Below are 17,821 nucleotides of genomic sequence, written 5' to 3' on the forward strand. Positions count from 1 at the left end.
TCATCTAGAAAGATGCTCTTGTTTGCATGTTTGTTTTGAGTTATTTAAATATCTTCTTGGAGTGAGATTGATGAATTATGGTAGACAGTCCTAAGATAATTCGTCTATGTGATTGTCATTGAGAAGCTATTTAGGTTGTCACCTTTATCATGATATTTTAGGAGATGAGGGTCAGTTTATCTCGTTGATTTACTGGATTAGTTGCCTTTTTGAACTTACTGAAGGCAAGAGCTAAGCTTAAATAGTAATCTTAAGTAATTTTAAGGCAATTACTAAAATATGGGGGACCTTTGGCCATAGTCATACTTGGACGGATTCAAGGCATTTCGGCCAGTTGAGTTGCTTATGCATCTGTAGGCTAGTGCACCTTTTTTGCTCCCAAAAGGAACACTTGACTTAGGTAATGATACATAAGTAGATGTGGAGAAAGTATTCTTAATGGTTGTGGGACAAACTACAAGTTTTGGAAATATGAAATGTACCTGATATAACCATATTATACATATATGTATAAACCTAGATACTTATCGTACCACATGTCTCTATTATGATATTTTGGGATATGATGAAATCTTGTGATGTGACAAACATATAACTGTTTTACATCTACTACTAAATAGTTGTTGTTTAAGATTTGACATGAAACTATTATGCGGTTGAAGTGTTCTAAAGGATCAGTAGGTAACCAAAATAAATTTTGAGGATATAGTTTCTGTCTAACGCGTTTAGTATGTGTTGTAAAACAGATTTGCATCCGCGTTTAACCTGGGAAATCACAGGGATGCTCTGACTAAAGGATCAGAGATTGGAATGCATGAGGTACATATGTAATTTCATATATGTGATATATATTGCACTAACATTAATCTTGAGGAAGATGTAAAGAATGTACTACTGAATAGTACATGTATTTTTTATATTCTTTACAACCACCTATGAAATATGTGATATTTACGACTTGACTGAAAGACCAATTGGTTGATTTGATCTAAAGGATCGAAGGGAACCAGAATATATTCTGAAGGAAATGGTCTTTGTCAAACTCGATGCATTTAATGTGTGTTGTAAATGTGCAGTATATCAGGTGTATACAAATATTCTTGTATCTCAAGAGAATTACTGAGATGATCTGATCAGAGATTTGCGATACTTGAGGTACATCTTAAATTGTGTATGTAATATATATTGTACTGACCTTAAGAGATGTTGTTGTTTCAGGCTATGGATAAATCTTAGCCTATGTGTGTATCCTCTTAAGGAGTGTCTGTCTAAGGAAGTCCTTAAAACAGACAAGATGAACTTGTATATTGAAGAAATCAAAGTTCGTGTGCTTTAATTCAAGCATAAGAGGAAGACGAATGATTACTAAGATGCTTCTTAGAAGATATTCCTCTGTGACCGAAGCCTGTGGCCATCATTGCAGAAACTCAATTGACTATGTGAGTCTAAAGTAAATGAGCAATGACAAAGTCTAGACATACTCGAAGAAGGCTAATTCGGTAAGACAACTATACTCTTTAATGAAGTAATTTTAGTTGATTCGTGAAGTCAAAAAGAGGTCTCAGTAGACATGTAAAGTCAAAAGAGAACCTCACAGACTTAGGGAAGTCAACAGAAAAATTAGTGGTCCTTTGACGAAAGGATTTTCTAAAGAGATAGTTCGTAATTATACATCGAGGGGGAATGGGACTTAAGCTCATATAAAATAAACTTGCCATGAAGGATACTCAACCTTGCTGACTGGAGATCCCAAGATCAAGGTTTCGAATGAGACAACTAATTTATGGTAGGTAAAGGTAAACACTATCAGAGAATTATATTCTCTCTGTCCCTTCCCTATGGTGTAGATGTGATAGTGTGACTGCATGTGAAGGGTGACTTTAATAAGTCTTAATGAGTTCCATAGTTTCAATTTAAGATTGAAGTGGGGTGTAGCAGTGAACACTCTTAATGGAACTCACCTATCTGAATGAGGAAGTGAGTCGCTTTCTATGAGAATATGAGCTGATTCTCTAGAGCATTCTTAGAAACAAGACGTCCAGGGCCAAAATGGACACAACGGCGGAGCTTGGCAGCAACCGTGGAGATATCATGTGTGGTTGTTATCGCGAGTTACACCAAATATTAGATAGTTCAAGACCTAATGGACACTGGCTAATAAGTAGTTCAGGTAACCTCTCACTAAGCAAAGGTTCAAGACCTTATGGACACCTATGCCTATTCATGATATTTCTTGTTTTCCGTGTTTTATCGTATTTTTATTCATGTGGGGGATTGTTGGAAAAAATACAGTTTTATGTGAATAAAAATTACTAATAAAAAGGTTTTTCCAAAAATAAAAACACCTTCCAAATTTTATCGGGTTAGGGTTTTATATATATGAAGTTTTTTTTTTTTTATTGCATATATATATATAGAAAAAACCTCTCTATATCCCCTAGGGTTTTTAGTACTTCTTCTTCGTTTTTTCGATGTTTGATACGAGGGTTTTAAGTGCTAACGATTCGTGAGTTTTCCGCTGCCAAGTTCTAGAAGGACAAGTTTGAATGTGCTATTCAAGCTTGTTAAGATTGTTGTATCTTGGAGGCAGATTGGTGGGCCCGGAGATGTGTATAAAATTGAGCGTAATGAAACGCGGGCCTACAGTAATACCGCAAGTGCACGGTCGTCAGTTGTAGCTCGTGCAAGTACGGGTCGATCCACAGAGATTGGGTGTGTTTCGGAAGTGTTTTAGCTAATTGGGTTCCTAGATTTGCTTTGGGTTTAGAAGCCTTTTGGCTTAAATGGGGTTTTGAGTGCTAATGGGTTTGAATGCCCTTTGAATGAATTGGGCTTAGTGGGTTTGTTAAAGATAAAATGAACTGAGCTTGGGCTCAGTTATCTTTGAAGTGCAAATGGGCTTTGGTTCTAGAAACTGGTCTGAGCTTTGGGCTCAACAGTTCAACTATGACTTGGGCTTAACAGTTCACTAGGCTCTGGCCTTACAGTGAACTGAGTCTTGTGCTCAGTTGTTCACTTATGAATTGGGCTGGGCCTTAACAATGAATTTGACTTGGGCCTTAATGAACTGGGCTTTGGTTTTGGTCTTACAGTTGGGCTCAAATTGTGCTCTGGGCTTTTGGAAGTGAGCTTTGGGCTTGAGTGCACAGCAGAGCAGATGCAAGCAGTAGCAGCTGGGCTAACAACAGTGCTGCAACAAGGGAAAACAACAGCTGCAACAAAGAATGGCAGCAGGAGAGGAAGCAGCAGTGCACAGGGCCAAGAAAAGAAGGCAGTACTGCAACAGCAGCACAAGGCAAGGAGTGGCAGCAGCAGTGCAAGAAAGGCAGCAGCAGCAGAGGAAGCTACAGCAGCAACAGAAGAAGTGGCAGCAGCAAGGGAAAGCACAGCAGCACAAGTGCTGCAGCAGCAATTGCAACAGTAGAAGAAATGCAACAGAAGTGGCAGGAGGGGAAGCAAGTAGTAAAGAAAATGCAAAACAGAAAATGCAGATGAAACAAACAAGTGAAAGAAAACAAGACTAACAGTTGAAGATGGATTTATGGATGACAGGGAAGGTTGATTATGGATGGGAACTAGGGGTTGAATTCACTCTAACTTTTACTATGTATTCTCCTATAGAAAGTTAAACACAACTATGGTATTATTTCCAAAGCACTAATTGTCTTTCTACAGCACAACTAGTCAAGGGATTATGAATTCAGCTTGAGTTGCAGCTTATCAGCAGCTCATGAACCTAACTACAAAGTATACTTGGCATACATTGTGAAAGTGAGGTGATGATGAGCTAAGTTCAAGTTTTTCCTAAACCTGCTTAGCCTTCTAAAGCAATGTGATCAATGTACTATACAATAAGACATTAGAGATTCATCAAGTCCCTAGCATGATAGTTTAGAACATGACAAACAACATAACAGTGAGTAACAGTGAGTAACTAGGCAAACTAACATTGAGCATAACAGTGATTAACAGTGAGTAAACTAACATAACATTGCAAACTAACATAACAACAAATGCAATTAAGAGTGAAAATGCAACTAACAGGGGCAATGAAAGTTAACAGGAGCATCACACATTAAAAACTAACAGTGCAATTTAACATTGGAATTAACCTAACCCAAATTGGGTGGAAACTTGGCTAGTCCAAGAACAAGTTTTACATCTCATACATCAGTTCTATTTATACCTAAATTAGCAAATTAGGGTTTACACCCATTTTCCCCAAATGTCCTCACTCAACAGTACAATTAGGGTTTAAATTATTACCCAAAATTTAGCTTCCAAACTCCAAAATTTGCTCGACCCATGCTTCTTGATGTTTCTCTGATGCTTTTCCTTCTCCTATTGTCCCCTAATTTCTAGCTATTTTACTCACCCCAAAACCTAGGGTTTCAGAGGTTGTGAGATGAATAAAATAGCTAGGCTAGGGTGTTGGGGATGGTAGTGGCAGTGATGGAACTGGTGGTGGTGGCAGAACTGTGGAGGTGACAGAACTGTGGAGGTGATGGTGGTGTAAGCGACAGCGGCATGGCAGAGAGGGGAGGTGCAGTTGCAGTTGCAGAGCTACTGTCGGGTGGAGGAGAAGAAAGAAAGAGGAGAAGAATGGGTCGGGTCAGGGTATAGGTATAGTCTGCTACTGTGTGAGGCGGGATATCAAATTTAGATGTTGGCGAATCTGAGATGTTGGATCATTGGTTCTGAGTGGAATCGAACGGATAGATGGAAGGATGTGTGAAGCGACCGTCGGATTCTGAGGTGCAACGAAGTTAACGGCACCAGATGGAGTTAGGTACTGTAGTGTAAGGCGGAATCATCGGGAGTTGATGCACAGGCATAGGAGCGACCGTTGGATTCAACTACCATCTAATCTGAAGGCTTGGAATTTCAGCGCTGTGGTGCTTGGCAGAGACTTCCGATTTTGATGCTCTATGAAGAAGCGACCGTCGGATGCTCCCGAGAACTGATCTGATGGCTGAGAACGGAGGCGCTTTTGTGTGTAGAAAATGAGGTTGTGCGCACCATTCTTCGCGGCTTCCTTGCGTAATTTCTCCCGGCTTTTCACTACTTTTCTGCTCTTTTCGCTCCGCGACTCATCCGAACTTTATTTATTACCTAAAAATGCAAAATTAAGTAAGAAAAATATTTATTCTTGAAAACAATGAAAATACAGAATATGGGATAAAATGTAGAATTAATGCGCAAAAGATGAGTTAAAATGCCAACAAAAAAGGATAAATATATACAATATTTGGCACTCATCAAATACCCCCAAACCTGAATTTTACTTGTCCTCAAGTAAAACAAACTAAGGAAATCCTAACTATACCACTGTCGCTGGTCTCTCGAATGCATTTAGCGTATGCACTAAGCCTTTTAAACCACTAAGTGTCCCTAGTGGACGAGTTGAAGTCTCGTGAAGGTTTACCAGAGGTGTGCCTACAAAACCTAAGGACAAAATATAAGCTCATATTCCATCAAACGTGACATGTGCAAAACAGTTAAGCTCACAGCAAAATGGAGATGTCAATCTAGCTATCGAAGGCACAATCCTAGCGATAACAAATAAAGACATGTGATAAGAGTGTAAAGTGTATCTACACATGTGTAAAGAAAGATCTGAAGTTATGACTACTAATCACCAAGAGATAGTTTCTCAGGCTAAGAACTGAGGTCGAAATCTAGCTAGCTGTCCGGACTTTACGAGAATTGTGAATGAGTTGGAGGTATTTCACAATTACTCGCGTTGTACATCAATGGCATACACCCTCCTTGCTTATTACAATGAAACAACAAAAATAACTCTTTACATGACTCTTATTTACATTGACTATTCTCTTTTTATTTTTGGAACAAGAGATGATGGAATTGATAACTACTTGATTTTTTTTTTTTTTTTTTTTTTTTTTTTTTTTTTTTTTTTTTTTTTTTTTTTTTTTTTTTTTTTTTTTTTTTTTTTTTTTTTTTTTTTTTTTTTTTTTTTTTTTTTTTTTTTTTTTTTTTTTTTTTTACAAGGAAACACTTTTGATACATAACAAAAAGAAACAAAAGATTACATGACACTTTGCAAGAGGTAGCCCTTTTTGATGCACCCAGTTAAATTCGATGGTTGTCTTTCTTAATGTAACCTCCATCTTCTATCCCAACCAACCAAAGAACAAGCTAGTCAAGTTTCGTTCAGTATTCTAAAGTGATTGGCAATCGTAACTTCCTATCCAACACCTTGAAGATCGAGGCCATACATGTATTGGTAGATCGTGCGCGTGCAAATTTCTTATCACTATGTGAATTGTGCTAGAATCAGGGTGCCTAAATATCTAGACTAAGACTCCTAATAAAAATACATATTTGCACAAGAGTCAACATTTCAAGGTAAATGAGCTCCATTTTTTATGATTTTTCTAATTTTTTAATTTTTTTTGGAATTTTTCAATTTTTTTTTTCAAAAAGATGGAATTTTTTAATTTTTTCAAAAAGAAGGAGTTTGTTTTCAATTATGGCAAATTATCATGGTATCTACTCTATACCCCCAAACCTAAACTAAACATTGTCCTCAATGTTTCAAAATATGGAAAGAATTAAAATGCAACATATGGAAAGGGACATGCTGAGTAGAGTAAAAGGAGAGAGAATACCCGATTTCGGCGAAAGTAGAATTAAAACTCCGTTATTCAAGGCAAAAATCCAACATATTTCAGCCGAGATCATATTGGATTAGTAAAATATATACAAAAGGAACAAAAGTGTTTTTTAAAATTTTATCTACTGGATTATATACAAAAATTCACCATACACCAAAAGTCTAAAGAGTTGAGGGTCAACCCAAAAGAAAAAGTGTAGAGACAGAGAAAGTTTCAAAACACTAAAATTGGACTTAAATGGGAATGAGAGTGAAAAACCGAATGAATTACCCCTAAACCTAAATTGTTCAACAGGTTTACTTTTAAGCACAAAATCTAACAATTGTAGGGGTTCAGGATTCAAAAGGTCTAACTCATAATGGACTGTTTTCGGGATGGGCAAACATGCAATTTCCAACTGTGGCTCTTTAAAAGTGTTATATTTTGAAGCAAAATAGTCCAAGAGGACTTGGGAAGCACACAGTTCCAACCCTAGATTAGGAATTTTCAGAAAAATCGGTTTGACAATATGGGTACAAACCAAATCTAGGTTGGGTGGAAGGCCACCAAATTGTGACTTAGGTAGAAGAATAGGCATATCATTATCAATCAAATCAAAATCTCCTAAATCATCTACACATGTCACATCATGCTCACAATCATCAATCATATCCGCAAGATCACAATCAGAATTATCAGCATCATCAACAGATTTATTTTCGTGTATCGGCACATCAGGGGAAACATCACATGGAATACTAGAAGAAATATCATGCATTAAGGTCGGGGCAGAAAAGCCTAATGTATTTGAACCCAAAGGTTCCATAACATTTTCAGTATAGACATGTTCTTCTAACATAACATCATAATCATCATCATCATCATGATAGGAATTTTGCAATCTAGGATAATTTTCAATCCTAAGGTCGGAGCTATTACAAGAATAAAACTCTAATTCATGGGGGTGACTCATATCATGTGGTGTTGTTCCTGTTTCCCTAACGGATTCCCATTGATGGGTTTTTTCTGCAATCTCGGCTAAAAAATTCCATGCATCATCCACAGAGTTATCAATAAATTCACCATTACACATAGATTCAACCATGGTTCGAGATTTAAAGTCTAGTCCCTCATAGAGGATGACGACAAGTCTCCACTTTTCAATTCCATGGTGTGGACATTCACTCAACAAATCATTAAAACGTTCAAAATAGTGAAAAACAGTTTCCTCATCCAATTGGACAAAACAATTGATACTTTGACGAATAGCGATGGTCCTATGGTGTGGAAAAAATTTTTGGAAAAATTGATTAGTGAGTTGTTCCCAAGTGGTGATTGATTGTGGTCTCAAACCGTAAAACCATGTTTTGGCCCTTTCTTTTAAAGAAAATGTAAACAAACGCAATTTCAGAGAGTCTTCGGACATGTGATCAGGTTGCATAGTCCGACAAATTTGTTCAAACTCTCTTACATGAGTATAGGGGTTCTCAGAGTCGAACCCTCGAAATATAGGAAGTATTTGTATCATGCTTGCATTTATTTTAAAAGGGTTATTGGTTTGAGGTAAGACAATACATGATAATGGAATTTGTATTGATGGATACATGTATTCATGGAGAGCACGAGGTTGGTCCATTTTGAAATGACACAAAGCCCACTATTTGGTTTTAAATGGGAAAATTTTGGTTTTGATGGGATATAGAAGAAAAAGATTTGGTTTAAAATGGAGCATTTTTTTTTTTTTTTTTTTTTTTTTTTTTTTTTTTTTTTTTTTTGAAAAGAAAATAAATTTGGTTTTTGAATTGGGAGCACGCCCACTGTGCAAGCCTCTAATGGAATGAAGGCTGCGGCCTACGAAAATCCAAGTTTTAATTTTGAAAGTTTACTTTGGCCCAGTTGATTAAGGCCCGACGTTTGTTTTAAAACTTTGGTTTCGAGGTCCACTCTCGAGTGGAAGCAAGTCCACAATCGGTTATAAGCTCAGCTGGGTTTAAACCCAGAGTCCAAAATACAAGTCCAATGAAAGAATTTAAACAAGCCCACACAAAATAAATACAAGCCCAAAAATAAATTATTACAAACCCAAAATAGAAAAATAAAAAGCCCAAAAAAATTGGGTTAATTATTACAAGCCCACAATTAAAGAAATTTGGAAGCCCACAGGTTGGGTTCTCTCAAATGAACGGGTTTAGGCTTACCTTTCTAGCACAGCCCAGCTGCTCTGATATTGTTGCAAAAACCCAGTTGGGTTTTGGTTCTTTTCCTTGGTGGCGTCCCAGCAGAGGAAAAACAGGTTCAGAACAGCAGGTCCAACAGCAAATGAAATGAAGCAGATGCAGATGCAAATGCTATGAAATGAAATACAAAATAGCTAAAAAAAACAGATAAAACACAGCACCAATCCCCGGCAGCGGCGCCAAAAACTTGGTGGGCCCGGAGATGTGTAAAATTGAGCGTAATGAAACGCGGGCCTACAGTAATACCGCAAGTGCACGGTCGTCAGTTGTAGCTCGTGCAAGTACGGGTCGATCCACAGAGATTGGGTGTGTTTCGGAAGTGTTTTAGCTAATTGGGTTCCTAGATTTGCTTTGGGTTTAGAAGCCTTTTGGCTTAAATGGGGTTTTGAGTGCTAATGGGTTTGAATGCCCTTTGAATGAATTGGGCTTAGTGGGTTTGTTAAAGATAAAATGAACTGAGCTTGGGCTCAGTTATCTTTGAAGTGCAAATGGGCTTTGGTTCTAGAAACTGGTCTGAGCTTTGGGCTCAACAGTTCAACTATGACTTGGGCTTAACAGTTCACTAGGCTCTGGCCTTACAGTGAACTGAGTCTTGTGCTCAGTTGTTCACTTATGAATTGGGCTGGGCCTTAACAATGAATTTGACTTGGGCCTTAATGAACTGGGCTTTGGTTTTGGTCTTACAGTTGGGCTCAAATTGTGCTCTGGGCTTTTGGAAGTGAGCTTTGGGCTTGAGTGCACAGCAGAGCAGATGCAAGCAGTAGCAGCTGGGCTAACAACAGTGCTGCAACAAGGGAAAACAACAGCTGCAACAAAGAATGGCAGCAGGAGAGGAAGCAGCAGTGCAGCACAAGCAGTGCACAGGGCCAAGAAAAGAAGGCAGTACTGCAACAGCAGCACAAGGCAAGGAGTGGCAGCAGCAGTGCAAGAAAGGCAGCAGCAGCAGAGGAAGCTACAGCAGCAACAGAAGAAGTGGCAGCAGCAAGGGAAAGCACAGCAGCACAAGTGCTGCAGCAGCAATTGCAACAGTAGAAGAAATGCAACAGAAGTGGCAGGAGGGGAAGCAAGTAGTAAAGAAAATGCAAAACAGAAAATGCAGGTAAAACAAACAAGTGAAAGAAAACAAGACTAACAGTTGAAGATGGATTTATGGATGACAGGGAAGGTTGATTATGGATGGGAACTAGGGGTTGAATTCACTCTAACTTTTACTATGTATTCTCCTATAGAAAGTTAAACACAACTATGGTATTATTTCCAAAGCACTAATTGTCTTTCTACAGCACAACTAGTCAAGGGATTATGAATTCAGCTTGAGTTGCAGCTTATCAGCAGCTCATGAACCTAACTACAAAGTATACTTGGCATACATTGTGAAAGTGAGGTGATGATGAGCTAAGTTCAAGTTTTTCCTAAACCTGCTTAGCCTTCTAAAGCAATGTGATCAATGTACTATACAATAAGACATTAGAGATTCATCAAGTCCCTAGCATGATAGTTTAGAACATGACAAACAGCATAACAGTGAGTAACAGTGAGTAACTAGGCAAACTAACATTGAGCATAACAGTGATTAACAGTGAGTAAACTAACATAACATTGCAAACTAACATAACAACAAATGCAATTAAGAGTGAAAATGCAACTAACAGGGGCAATGAAAGTTAACAGGAGCATCAAAAACTAACAGTGCAATTTAACATTGGAATTAACCTAACCCAAATTGGGTGGAAACTTGGCTAGTCCAAGTACAAGTTTTACATCTCATACATCAGTTCTATTTATACCTAAATTAGCAAATTAGGGTTTACACCCATTTTCCCCAAATGTCCTCACTCAACAGTACAATTAGGGTTTAAATTATTACCCAAAATTTAGCTTCCAAACTCCAAAATTTGCTCGACCCATGCTTCTTGATGTTTCTCTGATGCTTTTCCTTCTCCTATTGTCCCCTAATTTCTAGCTATTTTACTCACCCCAAAACCTAGGGTTTCAGAGGTTGTGAGATGAAGAAAATAGCTAGGCTAGGGTGTTGGGGATGGTAGTGGCAGTGATGGAACTGGTGGTGGTGGCAGAACTGTGGAGGTGACAGAACTGTGGAGGTGATGGTGGTGTAAGCGACAGCGGCATGGCAGAGAGGGGAGGTGCAGTTGCAGTTGCAGAGCTACTGTCGGGTGGAGGAGAAGAAAGAAAGAGGAGAAGAATGGGTCGGGTCAGGGTATAGGTATAGTCTGCTACTGTGTGAGGCGGGATATCAAATTTAGATGTTGGCGAATCTGAGATGTTGGATCATTGGTTCTGAGTGGAATCAAACGGATAGATGGAAGGATGTGTGAAGCGACCGTCGGATTCTGAGGTGCAACGAAGTTAACGGCACCAGATGGAGTTAGGTACTGTAGTGTAAGGCGGAATCATCGGGATTTGATGCACAGGCATAGGAACGACCGTTGGATTCAACTACCATCTAATCTGAAGGCTTGGAATTTCAGCGCTGTGGTGCTTGGCAGAGACTTCCGATTTTGATGATCTATGAAGGAGCGACCGTCGGATGCTCCTGAGAACTGATCTGATGGCTGAGAACGGAGGCGCTTTTGTGTGTAGAAAATGAGGTTGTGCGCACCATTCTTCGCGGCTTCCTTGCGTAATTTCTCCCGGCTTTTCACTACTTTTCTGCTCTTTTCGCTCCGCGACTCATCCGAACTTTATTTATTACCTAAAAATGCAAAATTAATTAATAAAAATATTTATTCTTGAAAACAATGAAAATACAGAATATGGGATAAAATGTAGAATTAATGCACAAAAGATGAGTTAAATGCCAACAAAAAGGGATAAAATATATACAATATTTGGCACTCATCACAGATGTACCCGTAGGGCTATAACATCATCTTTTTAGAGTGTAGCCGGGCATTCTTGTCTTAAGGACAGTATGTTGAACATGCGCCTCAATCTACCATTACCGTTTTTCTTGTTTCCATGGTGTTTAGCAGGATATTCAAGACATTAACAGTTGACTAAGGAGAACACACGAAAATCAGATAAGTGCCTCTTATATTATTTAGTTGTTTGATTAATTTTAATTGTTATTCTCCAACAAATTATAAACTTAAAAGAAAAATAAAACGCTCACGAGGAAAAAACACAATTAGAACTTCAAAATCTTGCTAGCAATCATGACCACTAAAAAGTACTAAGGCACCTTAATCCAAATCATTAAGTACTTTGACTGGGAAATTCATATGCGAAGCCAATCAATCTCTTGCTCTGACGCTGGCAGGCAGTCAGGTTCTATCCAACTGCAGCATACTTCTTTGTTCATACAGTAAAAATCCTGTCCAGAATGTTGCCTCCCAAGAGAGAAATATATATCAGTCTCGAGGCCATAGGCCATAATTCCTTCTTTCCCATCGGGGGGAAATAAATTTTATTCTCGATATGCATATGAGGGGGAATTGCGAAGAAACAAGAAGCTCGACTGATGAACAAAGTATGGTTTCCCAGACTTTCCAATTCAACCCATACCATCTGGGAGAAATCCAATCTAAAAATCTGAACCCACTCCGGCTTACGGCTTAAAACAATTGATAACAGTTCCCCGTCGCACTCTACCAAGAAGCTCTGGCAGGCAGAATTGCAAATCATTTGGGGCTCGGAAAGTACTTTCCAACTGAAATCATCTGCTAAACTAAAAACTCCCACGGCTCCAGTACTACCATCTAAACAATAAAAAGATATGTTGTAGAACACTGGATTACTAAGTTTACTGCGATTGAATTCCAAGCACTTATCAAGAGAAGAATCTAGTACCATATTGTCTTCTCCCTCAGGAGTTAACTTAGTATATTCATATATCCTATGGTGCCAACAATCGCCTCCCCGTGCAATGAACCATATTCCACTTCATATTTTGTCCATCCGGCAATACCAAAAATTACACAATCTAGAGAAGTTGGTGATGCTGAGAAAGATATCCCCCAAAAGCTACAACTATTCGGTAAGTCCGGAAGATGGATCATCTCCCTTGTGAAGGGATTGAAGAAGAATATGCTTGAACCTCCTTTGGACATCAGTAGCCAACTTCCCTTTGAGAAGAGGATCTTAGCATCGAATAACAATTCAGAAAAATTCAATAGATTCTTCTCACCGTAACAATTTCCCTGCACCTCCTCTACTGCTTTTCTTTTGCTCCTCTTCTTGCATAACATAGTTTTCATCCATTACCATTGCATTTACTTCTTCTACATCGTCGCACAACATATCATCTACAATTCTTCTTCTTCTATTATCAGCATAAGGTTTTCTTCGACGAATTAGAATCCAAATCAAACAAAAAACAAAATAAGCCAACAAGTGCAGTACTATGAAATTACCTGACAGTTGTACTTCGTATATTGAAATCCCGACCGAACCATGAGTAATCCATTCTTTCATCAGCCAAATTTCAACATGTAACATATAACTCATCCTTTTTGCAGCAAAAGATTCTTCGAGCGCAGATATTGTAACTTAACTACACTCCATTTTTTGTCTACCTCAGGGCAACAAGATGCAATAAACTCAGTAGTTTTATCATCACCAACAATGAGAAAGGGCACCCTAGAATCATAGCCACCATTCAGCGAGAAGTACAATGCACAACTCTGAACATTTATACTGCCATTTTTAGTTTTACTCACCAAATTCTGTAGAGAAGGTAACCTAATTACTTTCGACGATACCGAATTCCACATTATACAATCGCCCAACTTCCAATTGGAGTATTTAAAATATTGACCATTATAACCAACCAACCTTGACCAAAAGGTGATTTCCAGTACGATTTGCCATGCATTTCAGGTTTACCATAAGGAAAAATATCAAATAATCAGTTAGGATTTACCCGACGTTCATGACCGGAACTATGATTAGTAGTGGGTTTTTCTTGTGCTGCTGCTAATGCTAACTGTATGTGTTCTGCATTGAAGGTTCTCCGGAGACGTTTAGTTACATGATGATCTTCCGGTAACTTTTCCATTGACAGATATAGAGAATTGGGTTTGTGATTTGAGAGGAAGGAGAAGAGGGAGAGGGATACGAGTTAACAGTACTTTTCCTCCGTTTTGTTGTTATTTTTTCCGGGAGGAAAACATTTAAGGCAACAATTTTCTAGATCTACCTCCTATTTTTATACCAAAAGAGTTCACATCCGTTCAGTCTGGGCCATAGGATTTCTTCCTGATCTCTTGGAATCAGTCAATCAGATGATACCCGTTGGATCAACATCTTGGGCCTAGAACTTCTAGTTGGCGTGGGATAGTTGGGCAAAGGCCAAGTCCAGGGAGAATATTATAGCCGACTCGCAACTCATGGAACCAAGTAGGGGTATGCAACGGACGGATGGTTGCAGATTGGGAAACTTAGGGGCAGGCCCAAGAAAAATAATATTCTTATTGTCAGGCCCATAATTAATTTTAGATACCGTGACACCCAAAATTATCCGAAATTATTAAGAATCAATACATAACTCGTTATGCATGTTATTTTTTCAGGCATAACTCCTTATGCAGCCTAATTTTTCAGGGGTATAATTGGCAACGCAACTTGGATATAACATATCTAAAAATCCGGGCCTTGGAATTTTACAAATTTTGTATCGTTGGAAATCTTTTTAAGAGAGATACACAACGAGTACAAACAACAATATCAAATTTTTGTTTTTCACAAGAAAATCGGAGGTGATCATCATTTTAGGCAAAATTTTCGAAAACTTGATACATAATCATTATGCAGCCACCAAAAAAGATGCATAACACATTCTGCAGACGCATAACGAATTATGCAACCATTTTCTCCACTGCATAACAAAGTTATGCATCTATAACAAGTTATGTAGCCATTGTATTAGTGCGTACATAAAAAATAGATGCATAATGCATTATGCATCTATTTTCTCGATGCATAAAAGATTGTGCAGCAATTTTCTCGATGCATTATGCAGCCGTATTTTCGCGAATGCATAACAGGTTATGCATCTATTTTCGCGAATGCATAACATGTTATGCAGATATTATTTTAGATGCATGACAAGTTATGCAGTCTTTGTTTTTGTTGGTTTTAATAGTGACAAAAAAGTTGATGCATAACGTGTTATGCAACCGTTTTATGGACTGCATAACAAATTATGCAACAAAATTTGTAGATGCATAATAGGTTATGCATCCATTTTTATAAATGCATAACATAACCATTCGGCTATTTTTATAAATGCATAACATAACCATTCGCCTGAAACCTTATCTTCGCATTTTTCAAACTGAAACCTTATCTTCGCATTTTTCCTTGACTTGATTTCTTCCCACTGACACCGGATATGTGTTTTAAGCTAGTAAGAGCATCTTGAGCATGTCTCTTTGTGTTTGTGTTTCCATGCTTAAAAGCTTCCACCAATGCTCTAACCAATGACTGATTGATGGAATATCGTTGAGCATGGATTTCTACTATTAATATTCTCTCCAACATCCATATCGTTTTATCTTGTAGCTCCCCCGTTCGAACTTTTGGTCTTGCACCAGGCCTGTGCTTGCTTCCATCTCAACTCTACTTCTGCAACACAACCCTGCTCAGTGCATCAGCTGCCACTGCCATACACCACCAGAGCTGCAACTATCTTTCTTCCGGGTCAGAATGCACATCTGAGTTCAGAAATTTTCCACTTACCGAGACAGGATAAGGGATTCTACTGCAAATTCACTTCAGCATCAGTCACTGAAAGTTGAGTTTACGGGAAAAAAAATGTAAAAAACGGACGACCAATGAGCAAATTATTCAAGAAACTAAACTGAAAAGAAGAAGTAAAGAACCAGTGTATGATATCCATAACTGACATGGATAATAGAACTCAATATCTACATTCTAAGCCATATGCCAGGTACTATTTCCCTTAAAAAGATAGGATGCAATTTAGTTGTCCTAAGGGTAAAATCCAGTCCAAGGATACAATAGATGTCACGTATACAGTAATCATTCATGAGCAACTCGGACTACCTGCTTCCCTAAAAAAACCTATCAATGCAGCAGAAGCACTCTCAAGACCTTCCATTGTATCTTCTACGTAAACCAAATTCCCTTCCTTGAAATGTTGTTTCATCATTTCCATAAACTTTGGGTAAAGGTGATAGTGTTCTGAAAGAATAAATCCTTCAATCCGAACACGTTTTGTGATAAGAAGAAATAAGTTGTGAACCCCGTCAGGCTTCTTAAGATTATACTGTGAAATCATTCCACAAACAAAAATTCTTCCATGGAGAGCCATATTAGGAAGGACAGCTTCGAGCATCTTTCCACCCGCATTCTCAAAGTACACATCAATACCCTTAGGAAAGTACCTGAAGCAAGAACTATGTGAATCCGAAAGATCACACAATATTCAAACAAATTAGGAGTTGGAGTTGCACTTCGCTTTGGTCAGACAAAAACTATGTGAATCCGAACATGGTAAACAAAGATACGAACAAAGGAACGCAAGAAAATGGTTTTAACTAGTATAGTAATGGCCGGTGGTACTAATAAAAATTCCCGCAGAATAAATGTAGAAGCGCACCTTTTCAAAGTTGCGGTCAAGTCGGGCTCTTCTTTATAGTTGAAAGCATCATCAAATCCAAACTTGTTCTTTAACAAATCAACCAGAAGTTTCATCAAACAAGAAAAAGTCAATAATGAATTAAGCACTAAGTTGAAAGAGCAATTATTAACGAAACCCTAAATTAGCTTACCATTTTCTTCTTCTTCGAGAGCTCAATTCCTTTGAATTGAGGTCGCCAGAGAGACTAAAAGAACAGTAGAAAACGAGAGAGAAAGAAGAGAAGTGAAAAATAGGCCGGAACATAATTTTATAAATTCTGGGTTTGTGAGAAATTTTCTCATCAAAATTGGATGCGCGCCTGAACTATTTTGTCGGTGGGTTTCACAGTGACCAAAATCTTAATAATGGGTGTGTCTGTAGTTTTCACTTGCGGATTAGGGGTCACCCGCAACCAAACCATTAAAGTTACGGATTTGGAAATTTGAACCGTAATCGGTCCAATCACTCGCAGATTTGACCTCTGCGGATCAGCGGATTGTACGGACCGGATGCGGATTAACCACGAATTTAGCCAAAAAAAAATACTAGTATAGAAACCAGAATTTTAATATAGATGACACTTAATACAAAAGAGTACTAACACGATTTCAATTGGCGACAATTCCATTTTAGATTATGGCTTTAAATTGTTCATTTTCTTCCCCACATGAGTTGGTTGTGACTTTCATACACTAGAATTGACTTCTTAAATGCCCACCAAGCATAAGATGCAACTCCTGGCACAAACAAATATTTATGATTGTAAAGCTGTAGCCTTAAGAACTGGGCAATTATATAAGGTGATCAAAATACTTCCTTTCCATGTAAACTGAACATATTTTCATAAATAAAAGAGTTTCAAACTAATCTCCCCCGCTTCCAAAAAAAACTCAACCAAGGGAAGCAAAGTACGTAAGGTGGTGTTTCCTAACTACAATCATGCATATCATAAACAAAAAACTACTAATAAGTAATAACTTGATGTAAACTAACAATTGAATTAACATAATCATCAAACTAACAATTGAATTAACTTAATCATCAAAAATTACTAATAAGTTTTATGAAATTCCTTCACTACCATACGGTGCGGATAAATCCGCGGATTTACAAAACCAACCGCAACCAAACCGCTAAACCTTGCGGATTTGAGAACTCATCCGTGACCGGTCCATAGACTCTCACGGACTGGTTTTACCCGCAATTTTGCGGACGGTTGCTGAAGAAATCCGCGGTTCCGGATTGTATGCACACACCTAGAACCAAGCCACGGATTTGCATATTCTTGAGTCAGTTTAATTAGGTCTAGCTCGAAAAACAAACACATAGAGTCAGAATCAGATAATTAGGTCTAACTCGAAAAA

General features: G+C 38.2%; 1 pseudogene; it reads right to left on the reverse strand.

The window, feature by feature from the left end:
* Nucleotides 1-15,810: 15,810 nt before the first annotated feature.
* On the reverse strand, nucleotides 15,811-16,531 carry LOC113351209 (annotated as a pseudogene).
* Between the last annotated feature and the right edge of the window lie 1,290 nt (nucleotides 16,532-17,821).

Source organism: Papaver somniferum, chromosome 2, assembly GCF_003573695.1.
Source record: "Papaver somniferum cultivar HN1 chromosome 2, ASM357369v1, whole genome shotgun sequence".
Taxonomy (NCBI): Eukaryota; Viridiplantae; Streptophyta; class Magnoliopsida; order Ranunculales; family Papaveraceae; genus Papaver; species Papaver somniferum.